Below are 11,504 nucleotides of genomic sequence, written 5' to 3' on the forward strand. Positions count from 1 at the left end.
TATTTGTTTTTGTTCCTATTCCCGAAATATAAATAGTGACCCTCGTATCCGACGAGGTACCTTCCAATAAACGTCTTCTGGGGCTCAAATACTGCTCGAATACTGCTCGAATACTGCTCGAAAACTGCTCGAATACTGCTCGAAAATTGAATGCGATTCCGATGTATGTATGGGTGTGTAAAGCTTAAAACCAGATTTTTAGTCCGTTCTGACAGCAAGAACGCTACGCGAACGACGAGTCAAGCAGACAAGTCCCGCTGTACCGGCAACCCAACCGTTCGGCCCACCCGGTGATGGTGATCGGTTCGTGCTGATACTGGGCACGGATCCTCATCTACCGGATTAATGTCCTCCCCAAACCCCCCGGCTCCTTCTCGCACGCACCCTATGGCGGTGGGTCATTGCCATTCATGAGTTTATTATTTTGCCAGGGTTGTAACGCCAGAACGTCAGATCCCAGCGCCTCCCACCCCGAGCCGCCCCAGAGCTCGGTTATTGTGCCGAGAGTGTGCTGTTGTTGTTGTTTCATAAATTATAACGTTTATTACGTTAATTAACGGTATCCGCCAGGCGGCGACGAGAGACATCCCTGGCAAGGCGGGGAGACAGGTAAGCTGTGACACGCCCAGCAGTAGAACGCCCCGTCCCCTCATGATGCCCACCAGCCCGCCTCTTACCTAGGAGCAGGCATCATAACGGATGCCCCGCAGCGGAGGCATCAGAAGAAGATAACAAATTGCTTCCGAAAACGGCCCAATTAATTCCCGAACCCCCCGTCCCCAACACGGTTCCGTGCGTACGCATCACACCCGCACACGCCTACACGAAGGAAGCGAGGCGCCGAATTTTTGTGTACGAAACTTAGCGTTCGGCAGCAACAACAATAACACCAGCGGCGCTTCTACGAGAACGGTGTTCGTTTTCCGATTCATTTCCGGATCCGGTCGAGATAGAAAAAGAGAGGTAGGGAGAGAGAGAGGGGGGCGGGGGGGAGGAAGGAGTGGCACATAGAAGGTGGGCCCCGGAAGTGGCACGTAAAGCCAGTGCAGAAGTGTGATACAGGCATTTGAGTTTATTTCCAATTTCCTGGACTAAAGCTTCAGAGCTCCAGAGCCCGCCGTCGCTGTGTAGTAATGTGTAATAGGCTCCTACCCCGAGATTACAGGGCTAATTAAGGGCAAGCGATGGGCCAGCCGTCAGTATCTTCCAATCGGCAGCGAATGAAGCGAACCCCTCGTCGATCTTCGATTCACTTTTATTGTCGTGGCTTTCGCGGATCCTGACGTACGGCCCAAGATTTCTCACGCCTCGACCACAGTATGAGTTTTCTCTACAGGTTTTTTGATATGCTAGCGTCCACACTAGAAGCTTTTGCGCGAAAAATTCCGTGAGCTCCAGTGAGTGAAGTGACAGTTCGTTTGTTTATGCTTTAATTTTTCGGTTTCCTTTCCTTCTCCTTCTATGGCCATTTATGTCAAAATTTGATCCGCTGCCGAAAAACTAGCCATATTTTTGGAAAGCAATAAAAATTTGCCGAAATTTGCCGTAAACTGTCAAATTGAAAAAAATACCCCCGAAACGAGAAAATATCCCGTAAACATAAGGCGCTCAAAAGCAACTCAAAGTAACTCACGGAACTCTAGCAAAAGATTCATAATTTCTTGGCCTGCCATACATTTTTTCCAAGTTTCTCATACTGTGGCCCCCGGGTTACAGGTTCAAGGTCACTACTGGCCAGCAACTTAATCGAGCGCTTCAACTTCCAAAGTGACGTTTGCTGCTTCGTTTGAAAGCTGTCATTTCTCAAGTATTTTGTTAAAAAATGTTTTAATACATATTTTGTTTAAAAATATTATATAGTCGAGCAGTCGAGCAGTCTCTGTGAAGCATGCACAGTGCAGAATCACCGGGCGCCTATGGTTGCCCGTAATTGCCTACTCGCAGGACACAAGGATCAGGAATTCCACCACCCTGCACTCCCCCTCCCCCCTTCTCCCTTCCATTCCGTTTCACTAACCCACCAACGTCCACCGTTCGTCCATTCCAACGGGGATTAGGATGACGGGGGTAGAGCAATGAGATTCCCCACCTTTGGTCCAAAGGTTTTTTGGTCCAAGCCAAGGACGGACGGACACATACGTGGAGGGCGCTTCTTTTGTCTCGTTGCCTTGTGCGTGCGCCCCCCCCCCCCCCCCCTCTCTCTCTCTCTCTCTCTCTCTCTCTCTCTCTCTCTCAAACACCAGCACGCAAAATGTATGAAATTCAATCTTCCGGCAGCGGACGGGCGGCTCGACGGGGGAACGGTCGGTTGGTCGGTCGGCCACCGGAAATCCAATACCACCGGACACACACCCCTTCCCTCCCCCCCGCCTCATCAACCCCCCTCGCTATTGCCGGCAACGGCACCGGCGTTTGGAAGGGTTTTGATGAAAAATGTACGATTGAGTGGATATCGGGAGTTATCACTTCGTCACCATCATCATCACCCCGTCGTCGTCGTCGTCGTCATCATCGTCGGCGTCCCGAGACCCGCTACCCGCCCCTGGAATGTACCCGTTCGTCCTCTCGGTCGGTCCTTCCAGGAGGGGGGGATGGATGTTCCATTTAACGGCAGCCGCAGCAAGAGGCCACCCATTTGTCCCCCGACACTCTCTTTCTCTGCCGGTACGCCGGACTGTACGCCGAACGATGTCGAGTCCCTGCCCACCCTCCACCCCCAGGACCCCTTTCTCTCGCCCCGACGCAGGCAGACTGAAAGGTCCCCGACGACGACGACGACGACGGCGATGCTGATGATGCTGATGTTGGTCAGATTGTGGTTTTTCGTTTCCCGTTCCTTCACTCCCCCCCCCCCCCCCCCCCCCCCCCCCCTTCCTCACCATCGCCACCGCCAGCGCACTGGACGACGAGTAGCGCAATTGAATATTGCATCAGGTGCATGTTGGGTCCGATTTGCCCACTTCTGGCTCCCACGTGGCCCGGATGGGTGGGGTGGAGTGCAGCAACCCCTCACCGCCCACCTCCACCCCCTCGGAGAGCTTCATTTACAGATTACAAAGATGACAATGGGCCGTCCGGGTGAAGGGACCGCCGACTGCACAGAGACTGCCGGTGCTGCTGCTGCTGGTCTCTCCATTAGTGTTTGAAATATTGATGCACCTCCAGCAGCAACGGCGAAGGCCCACAAACCGAAGCCGGACCCCAAACCAGAAGGCCCGACCAACAGACTGAAGGGTTGTGGCGTGTGGCGTGTGGCGTGATGTGGCCCTACAGAGCGTCCCCAATCTTTGTTAACTCATCGAATGGATCATTGTCTATCGATCAAAGTGCGCTAGCCGCTAACGAGCCGAGTGAGATAACGGAACGCTCTGTGGCCCAGCGATGAGAGGCCTCCTTGGCCGGTCGTGCCAAGAATACCCGAGACTACCACGCGTGCTAGAGCGAACACGTGGCGATTACGTGGCGCCCGATTAAACTGCCCGTGTGGCGTTAAATCGAGCACATCCACATCGAGCCCACGGTTCCACGGTTTTTCGAGCTCGACTCGAAGAAGAAGAAGCACTGAACATGGAGGCACGGAGAGTCGGCAGAGAGAGAGAGAGGGAGACCGTGTCGATAGAACTCACCCGCGATGGCAGTTAGGTGCCCGAACTGCTCGAATTCTATTTTTCGCATTTCGCTTTAGAGTCCAGCCGACGAAACCGGACGGAACGACGGTGCAGACCCACCAACACCCACCGGGTTACTGTTTCACTCATAATCCTTCGCCGCGCCCCCCCCCCCCCTCTCTCTCTACAATCGTTTTTTTCCGGGGGTTGGTACCAGACACAGTGGGCAGCGCACAGGAAATGCCAGTGGCGCCGACGACGCCGTATGAAAATAAATCCATCTCAGCACACAAACAAACTGGAGGTCCGACACACACACACACCTAAGCGGTGCCCTGTGTCCACTTTCCGCTCCGTTTCGCTGGTTAATTAACCAATAAATTGCTTCCTTGTTCCCCCCGGCTCTCTCTCGCGCTCTCCCTCTCATGCTCTCCGTGTCCAAACTGTAGGCTTATTCTTTCGCTCCTGGCTCGCTCAGCACGCGGTACCTGAGCACGGTATCTTCGCCCTGTTCGCCCACCCCCCTCCACCATTGTTATGCCGGCTTTGTTGGCCGTTGGCTTTTGGTTTTTGCTGCCCGCTAAGCCGCTCACACACACACAGGTAGTCGTTCCCGGACCGTGGTCCCGAACAAGCACCACCCATTACGGTGGTGGGTCTCCTGCCATTCCTTGCGCCTAGCCCGAGGCAGCATATGAAACACTAATTTGTTATTGCCCCCCGGGGGTTTTTATTGCTTCGACTCTCTCTCTCTCTCTCTCGCTCTCTCGGTGCGCGCCGACAGTCGGTTGAATTTATTGTGTCAACTGTGCCGGCGGAAGTGCACGGTGTGCGGATGGAAATTTTTTCCGACAGGTTGCATACATTCAGGCGCCAGCCGGTGGCACGCCGGAAACTATGCAACAAGCGCAACAGTGCGCGGTCGCCCAGTGGTTTCGAGCAATTTCCACCCATTTCCCGAACCCGCGTGGTGGGAGGGGTGCGTGGTGCACACAGGTGTCTGACGCGTGAGTTATGTTTATGAAGCCCCATTGTGCGCACTACTCCAGGCAGGGCGGGCGAAGTGAATCGATCATTTAGCAGGAGCCGCCAGAGCCAGCGTCTAGAGGCGGCCAAAAACACGCGCATGAATGTTTGAACGATCCTTACTTACGGAATTGAAAACCACAAACACCCACATACACCCACACCCACACATGGAATCGGAAAATCGGAAACGGAACGGACAGCTTAATCCACCGAACCGATTTACGCCTCGTCCCCTTGTTTTTTTTCCTGACGCGCGCCGAAATGATAGGCCAGCCCCTCCCCCACCTTTCCTCCCCCCCCTCCCCCCCTTCCACACCGTTTCCCGTTTTCATCTTAAAGAGCGCCTCTCGAAAGCGGAAATTAATGGCCAACACGCCCAACAGCAGCAGCAAAACCAGAGTAGGGTCCTTCCAAAAAACGGCCACCAAATTCAACCATTTACCCCCCCCACCCCATTCACTAAACGTGTGTAGGTTTCGGACTGTCGTTTTGCCCTCCTGTGTATGTATGTGTTGAGTGGGTTTGTTCGACGACACGCCGAGAATGGATTGCTAAATAACCGTTTAACACCGGCACAGAGCTGCACAACTGCAACTTCAGCAGCAGCAGCCCTCCTCCCACCCGCTGGGTACATCCCCACCCACCCCTCCTCCCTCCTGTGTGAGGGAGGGAGGCCTGACAGCCGCACACAGCCATTAATCATGAAATTAAAATGGATGGATATTTGATTTGAGTGGCTGTGTGTTTTATTTTGAAAACAGATGTTGCCACGAGAGGCGTCCAGCAGTTGATTTGACACTTTGCATCGGGCAGTGACATCGCAACGTGTGTGCCTGTGTGTTTGCTCCGCAAGCGAAAAGTGGAATAAATATTTTCACATCGCAACGTGTGGACCCTTTAGTCGGCCTCCGTTTCGGGGTTTAATAATCATTTTAATTTTTTGTGGGCTGGAGTGTCCACCTGTTTGCGGTGGTGTGCGTGCGTGTTGATGTGTGTGTGTTTCACACCCATCCATCAGTCCGTCCGTCCGGTGGGCGCATCGCAACGCCTGTAGCTTTCCGATTCCAGCCCACCACACCATTGATTCGTCTCCTTCCAAACGGTTGGACGGTGGGCCGCCTGTCCAAACGAAAGGACACGGCTGTCAGTTAAAACAACAATCAATGAATAATAACAATGGGAACCGTGGGAACCGCGGACACACAGCAGTGCGCGGTGCATTAATGGGAATGCAAAAATTGTCGATGCCGCTGATGAAAATCCCATCTCCATCTGCAATGAATAAAAACGAGCAGCAATTGAAAAATGGGCAGCAGCATCAGCGCAAACGAGAGAGGGGGAGAGGGCGGGGGGGGGGATGAGGCAACAAAAAACAGCAACAGAGAGAGAGCGAACGAATGGGAAAAGGGAGAAGATGAAAATGTAAAAATTGGAAAACAAACGAAAGCCTCCGGAGCCCCTGTCACTAAGTTCATTTGACAAACGGCCGACGAATTGGAACATTTCGACTCCTGTTCGGTTGTGGCTTCTGTCCCCTTTCTTCCACTCACCCCCTCCCGCACTTTCTGGTTGTTTTTCTTTCCATTTTTTCTCTCTCTCTCTGCCCGTCCTGCGGACGTGGACTTTCGTTTCGCTCGGCGGCCCCCAGAATGTTCCGAAATGTGCGCACCCACACACACACTTTAGACCACACTTTCGGTTTACATCGTTTCTCGCTTTTGCGCTACGCATCAGCACGGCGCGGGTTAGCGGGAAAAAAACCAAGGTAAACATTATCGCAAAATCATACACACAAATGCGGCCATGCGAAGAGTGCTCGTCCACCCAATCTGGGGCCTACGAATCAGCGGTATGCACAAAAAAATACAACGCATTAACACGAAGCGCTAACCGGAAGGGTATGTGCAAAACGATGTTCAGTCGAGCAGCTGCTCGAACGGTCGCTTGTGAGCCCATTCTACGATGCTGTCATCGTATACCTGTTCAGGGTGGTTGCGTATGCGACTCGGGAACTGCTCGAAAACTGCTCGAAAACTGCTCGAATACTGCTCGAATACTACTCGAATCGTCTAATCAACGTTACGTACCCACTAGTGATGTTCGACGATGTCACGACAGGTTCGCCGAAAGTCGAAGTACATTCTCGGTAAGACGCTCGATGTCTGTCCCCTGGGTACCGCTGGTTAGCGAACGTTAGAGCGACCATCCGCGGTGGATTCTTGTGACCCCAGAGTAAGTGATTCTTGTGACCCCACAGCAAAATTACGGGCACCGCTGTGAGTGTGAGGGCTGAGAAGTAACATGAGCAACACGAGGCGTGAGTGAGTGAGTGAGTGACAAATAAGAGGAAACACCCACACCCCTGCTCCGCACCCCCGCCAAACCCTTCATTCGTGGGGTGGGTGGGAGCTCCCGCAAATGAAGCAATAATAAGACGCCAGGGCCGTGGTCGGGGCGTCTACCGCAATGATCGCAATCGCAACTCGTGCGGCGGGACGACGACGACGACATCGTGCTACCACTACCCCGCCCTGGCCCTTGTCGAGCCTACCGCCGCTTCCCCCCACCGGGTGACCGGCCCAGTCTATTGACGCGCAATTCACGACAGGAAACAGCATAATGTGTGCGCCCTGCTCCACGCCACGTTGATCCGCGTTGATCCGGTCGAAGGACCTACCGGTGGCTCCGACGCGTTTGTTCTTCTTTTTTCGTGAGTCACTTCGCCACTCCTTTGTTTGTCGTGTGTGTCGTGCTCACGTCTCGCAGGTGTCGTTTGGTGCGGTTTGTCTTATATTTGGCGAGAAAGTTGGTGGTAAGGGAACCCTCTGAACCCGGTGACAAGCTCAATTCCAACCATTGCCAGCGCCCGCTGCCATCTCACACCTCACGAACAAGACTAATGGCTTGCGCTGCTGTACGGTGTCGGGGTCGTGTGTTGGGAGCTGGAAACGGGAGAAACAGAAATAACGTGTCATAAAACAGTGGCGGCGTGGGTCTTACCTTTTCATTACCATCATTCGAGCAGCGGCCGCAATGTAGCACGCAAGAGGCACGGCTCGCTTCGCAAGTCGCTGTCTGCGTGTGCGTTTTGGGGGGAGGGCTCCGAAAGCAAATACACAGATAACCGAGTGTAGTGTCATCCTTTTGGCGGCGGGGGTGATGACGATGATTGAAACGGCATTAGGACGGTTGCCATTATGTACTGATAGCACGCACACCAAAGGAAGAAATCATTAATCTTTGTGAAGTTTGACAGCTGTGTGACACGTGGGGCCCCCGAAATAAAGAACCTGGCCTAGAATTGCGGGAAAAGAAATTATGAAGGGTGTGAGACACACGAGAGACACCGAGTGCGCGAAGAAAGGTGTAAGAAATTGCAAGAATTAGGCTCATGCAAGGTGACGTCTGTTGCCTACCTTTAGGCGCGGGATCTCCCCAGAGAGCGGGTTTCGTTTCGAGTTGATTATTTTTCGGACGGAGCAGGTTTCCCTTGCACTTGGGGGCTATTATTATCTTGCCAGTTGGCAACGGCCATGATAAGCAACTGGCTGGTAGCATCATTTTCATTTAGCATTAAAAATAATATTTCCTTATTTGCTGCTGCTTTACCAGGCTGTTCAAAAAAAATTTTACGCTTCAATAACAGAGGGCGCTGTCTAATGTTTTTTGTTATATTGGTACACTCTTCATATGAACATATGTGGAGGGCAAAAAATCAAGTATCGTGTAGTGATTGAATTTTTGTTTTCGGAAATTTATGAACGAATGTTGAAAGTATACAATGACTCTTCGCCTTCAATTAGTACAGTTGAAAGGAGAGTTGCTAAATTCAAAACGTGGCCGTTGATGCCGATCCAAGTCAAGGATGTCCGAGCACAGCAACGTCACCTGAAATCGTTGGAAAAATACAGCCGATCGCATTGGAAAATCGTTGAGTGACTAAATGAGATTTAGTAGAAGCCCTAGGACATCTCATCTAAGCAGTGTACTGATGTATTGCTTCTGATGTATTTTTTTTTTTACTGATGGCTGGTTGTTTGGCACCTCTTATTCCAGTGACGGAAGTGAATATTCATCGCCAGTCAACGCAAGTTGCCGGTTGGGGGGGAGCGGATCTAGAGTTCTTCTACAGAGATTATGTTTGGAAAATCGTCAAACACAAAGGTACCTTGTCGGTTGTTGGCCAACCTCACTGGCTGGCTGGCACCTGATGGCTCTGTCGTAATTCCCATGGCCCCCGCCGGACAGGTGAATTCAATTAGCACGGGCCCAAAAGAGATGTAAAAACCGCCACAAAACCTTCGTGAGCCGCCAATGTGTGTTATGGAGATAACGGGGGAAAAAATGTGATAATACGAGGCTCGTTGACGTGCCCCTAGGCGATCGATGCAATGGTTCAGTTTAATAACTCCATCATGGTGTGACCGGTAGCAAGTGGTTTTTCGAGCAGTTTCGAACAGAACCATACTGCCATTAGCAACTGGTGGTATGCACGACTCTACTCGCTGTGTTCGATATACTGCCGGAGAGCGTCACAGTAACTGCTCGAAACTGCTCGAATGACCGTTCCTTCTACCGGTGTGTAGACTTCAAACCGTTGACCCTGAAACGGTCGCAGTCCCCGGGTCGCTGCAAGCTCCACTCCGTTTACACTCACACCCACAGCGCCTTTTAATCATCAGCGGCCGGCCTAATGATGCCAGATGCCTGTCCAGCCAGCCAGCCAGCATCATCCTGCAGCGCGCATCTCATTAGCATCATGCGAAGCGCACACTTTGGCGGACACCTAATCAGTATCAACAAAAAACCCCTTCTGCCCTCTGTCATTGCTTGTTCTCCGCCTCACCCCCACCCCCTTCCACTCACCCTATCGGCGTACGCCACTTTTTTCCCCGCTTCATTTCCGTCGCGTTGTTCTCGGTTCTGGTTAATGTTTTGTCCGACCCACGACGACGGAAGGTGCGGTGCATTTGCAGGGCGAGAGCCACACCGTCGGAGGGCAGACACTAATTTTTCACCGAAAAATGGGTCTCCCCGGTCTCGGCCCGGCAGGTTGCCGCCACCGCCACCTCCTCCCATATCCCTCGCTTGGTCGCTTAATGAGGCCACGCGGGTTATGTTTCTTTCTCTCTCTCTGGAAAGCAGCAGAGCAGCCTGTTAGCCGAGCTCTCGCACTCACAAACAGACACACGGGAGAGAGCTCGCACGGCAGAATAGCAGGCACTGTCGGGCTCAAGGATCTGCTTCCCCTCCCGAACCCCCTCGTTTTGTGTTCGTTGACGTCTAAAGCGTGAAAGGCACGGGAAACGTTGCGCACTACGCTGTGTTCGTAATAAATCTTAGAACCCCCCACAACGACATGCCACATCCTACCACCCTTCCACCCTGACCCACACCTTCCACAAAGCAACATAATATTACAGGCGGCGGCGGCGGCTCGGGGTGCGAGAGGTCCGTACAGTTCATCGCGGAGTTTGTCGCGCCAACCACCGACCCGTCCGCGTCGAATCCGGTCGCGATGCGGACCGGCAGAAAAGGTCCTCCGGCCCGAGCCCGCTCGGAGTTGAAGCTCCTGAGTGGAGGGACTGAGGGCGGAGGGGTACTGTTTACCTTGCCGTGTAACTGCGTTCAACCCCCCTCTCCCTCACCTCTCCCTCCCCTCACATCATCCTCACGTCCGTGCGTCCGTCAACCCCGGGCCGGGTGGGGTTTCTGTCAACAAGGACGCTTCGCGCGCACACGAATCCTGCGGACACTAGGGACCCTCACGGGCTTCATCCTGTACCGAGGTTCACTCCCCAACCCCCCATCCTGAACTCCCATGCATCGGGCCCAGGACCTCCCCCCCACCTCCCTTCCTTCCCTACAGGGTGTTCGGGGTGTGTGCTTCCGGTTTTGCTTTAATTGTAATTTATGTAGCACCTTTAAAAAAAAGGGGCAAGGTGGCCCCGTTGGCAAGAGATAGTCCTCCGGCTTTCTAGTAGCGACCTAACTCTTCCTTTCCGTGTCCAAAATTGAAAGAGAAAAATAAAAACCAAAAAACAAAAGAAGAAAAGAAGAAAGGAAACAAACAAAGAGATCAAGAAAGCAGGGGTAAAAAAATATGACAAAACGCGACCAAAAAAAATGGTAAATGGACTAACAAAAATCAAAAGAAGAAAGAAACGAGAAGATGCAACAAGGAGCCTTGAAAACTTAACGGAACGGGGTAACAAATCACAAGGTCCAAGGAATGCGCGAGATTGTACAAACGCGATCGTCGGCAGGACCTCCGAAACGAAACACCGAACGTCCTCAGGACCCAACCACCCCTCCACCCTACCCCCCGGACGTCGGGGTGATTTATGGGCGCCTCACCCGGGGTCGCTCTCTTTGTGGCCCGCCCCGGGTTCGAGATGGACTCCCGGTCGCTGTGTACCCCCGACGTGTCAGACGTCAGAGGTGTCAAAGTTGAGTGCCACCACCACCATTGCCTTCCCCTACGCACCACGGCCTCGGACAGCGCCGAACCGGCCGAACCGGGACTGTCCGGGCGGGCGTGGTGCTCTTAAGAAGTGGCACAGGAAATGAAAAGGATGCGCAGATGTCGAGCGCGAGTATTAATAATAGGGCAGAGCGGGGCTCTCGAAACCGGAGAGGTGAAGCAAAATGAAGCAGCAGCAGCAGCAGCAGCAGCAGGACCCGAATGGACCCGCGTGAAGAGATGAGAACGAAAGACCACCACACAGCATCCTCTCGATCCTCGACCACCTATTAAAGTGTGCAGGGGGTTGGTGGTTGGGTTAGCGTGTGAGTACCCCTTCATGCAACAACATATCCTACACACACACGCACACACACTCATACAGGGAATCCATCCCGCTGTGG

The 11,504-nt window shown here is 53.0% G+C and overlaps 1 protein-coding gene across 1 annotated transcript in view; it reads left to right on the forward strand.

Annotated features, from left to right (window-relative positions):
* The window catches only part of LOC131214045 (alpha-2Db adrenergic receptor), a 77,353-nt gene that overhangs the window by 32,960 nt on the left and 32,889 nt on the right, over positions 1 to 11,504 (forward strand). The window lies entirely within an intron of this gene.

This window comes from Anopheles bellator, chromosome X (genome assembly GCF_943735745.2).
Source record: "Anopheles bellator chromosome X, idAnoBellAS_SP24_06.2, whole genome shotgun sequence".
NCBI lineage: Eukaryota > Metazoa > Arthropoda > Insecta > Diptera > Culicidae > Anopheles > Anopheles bellator.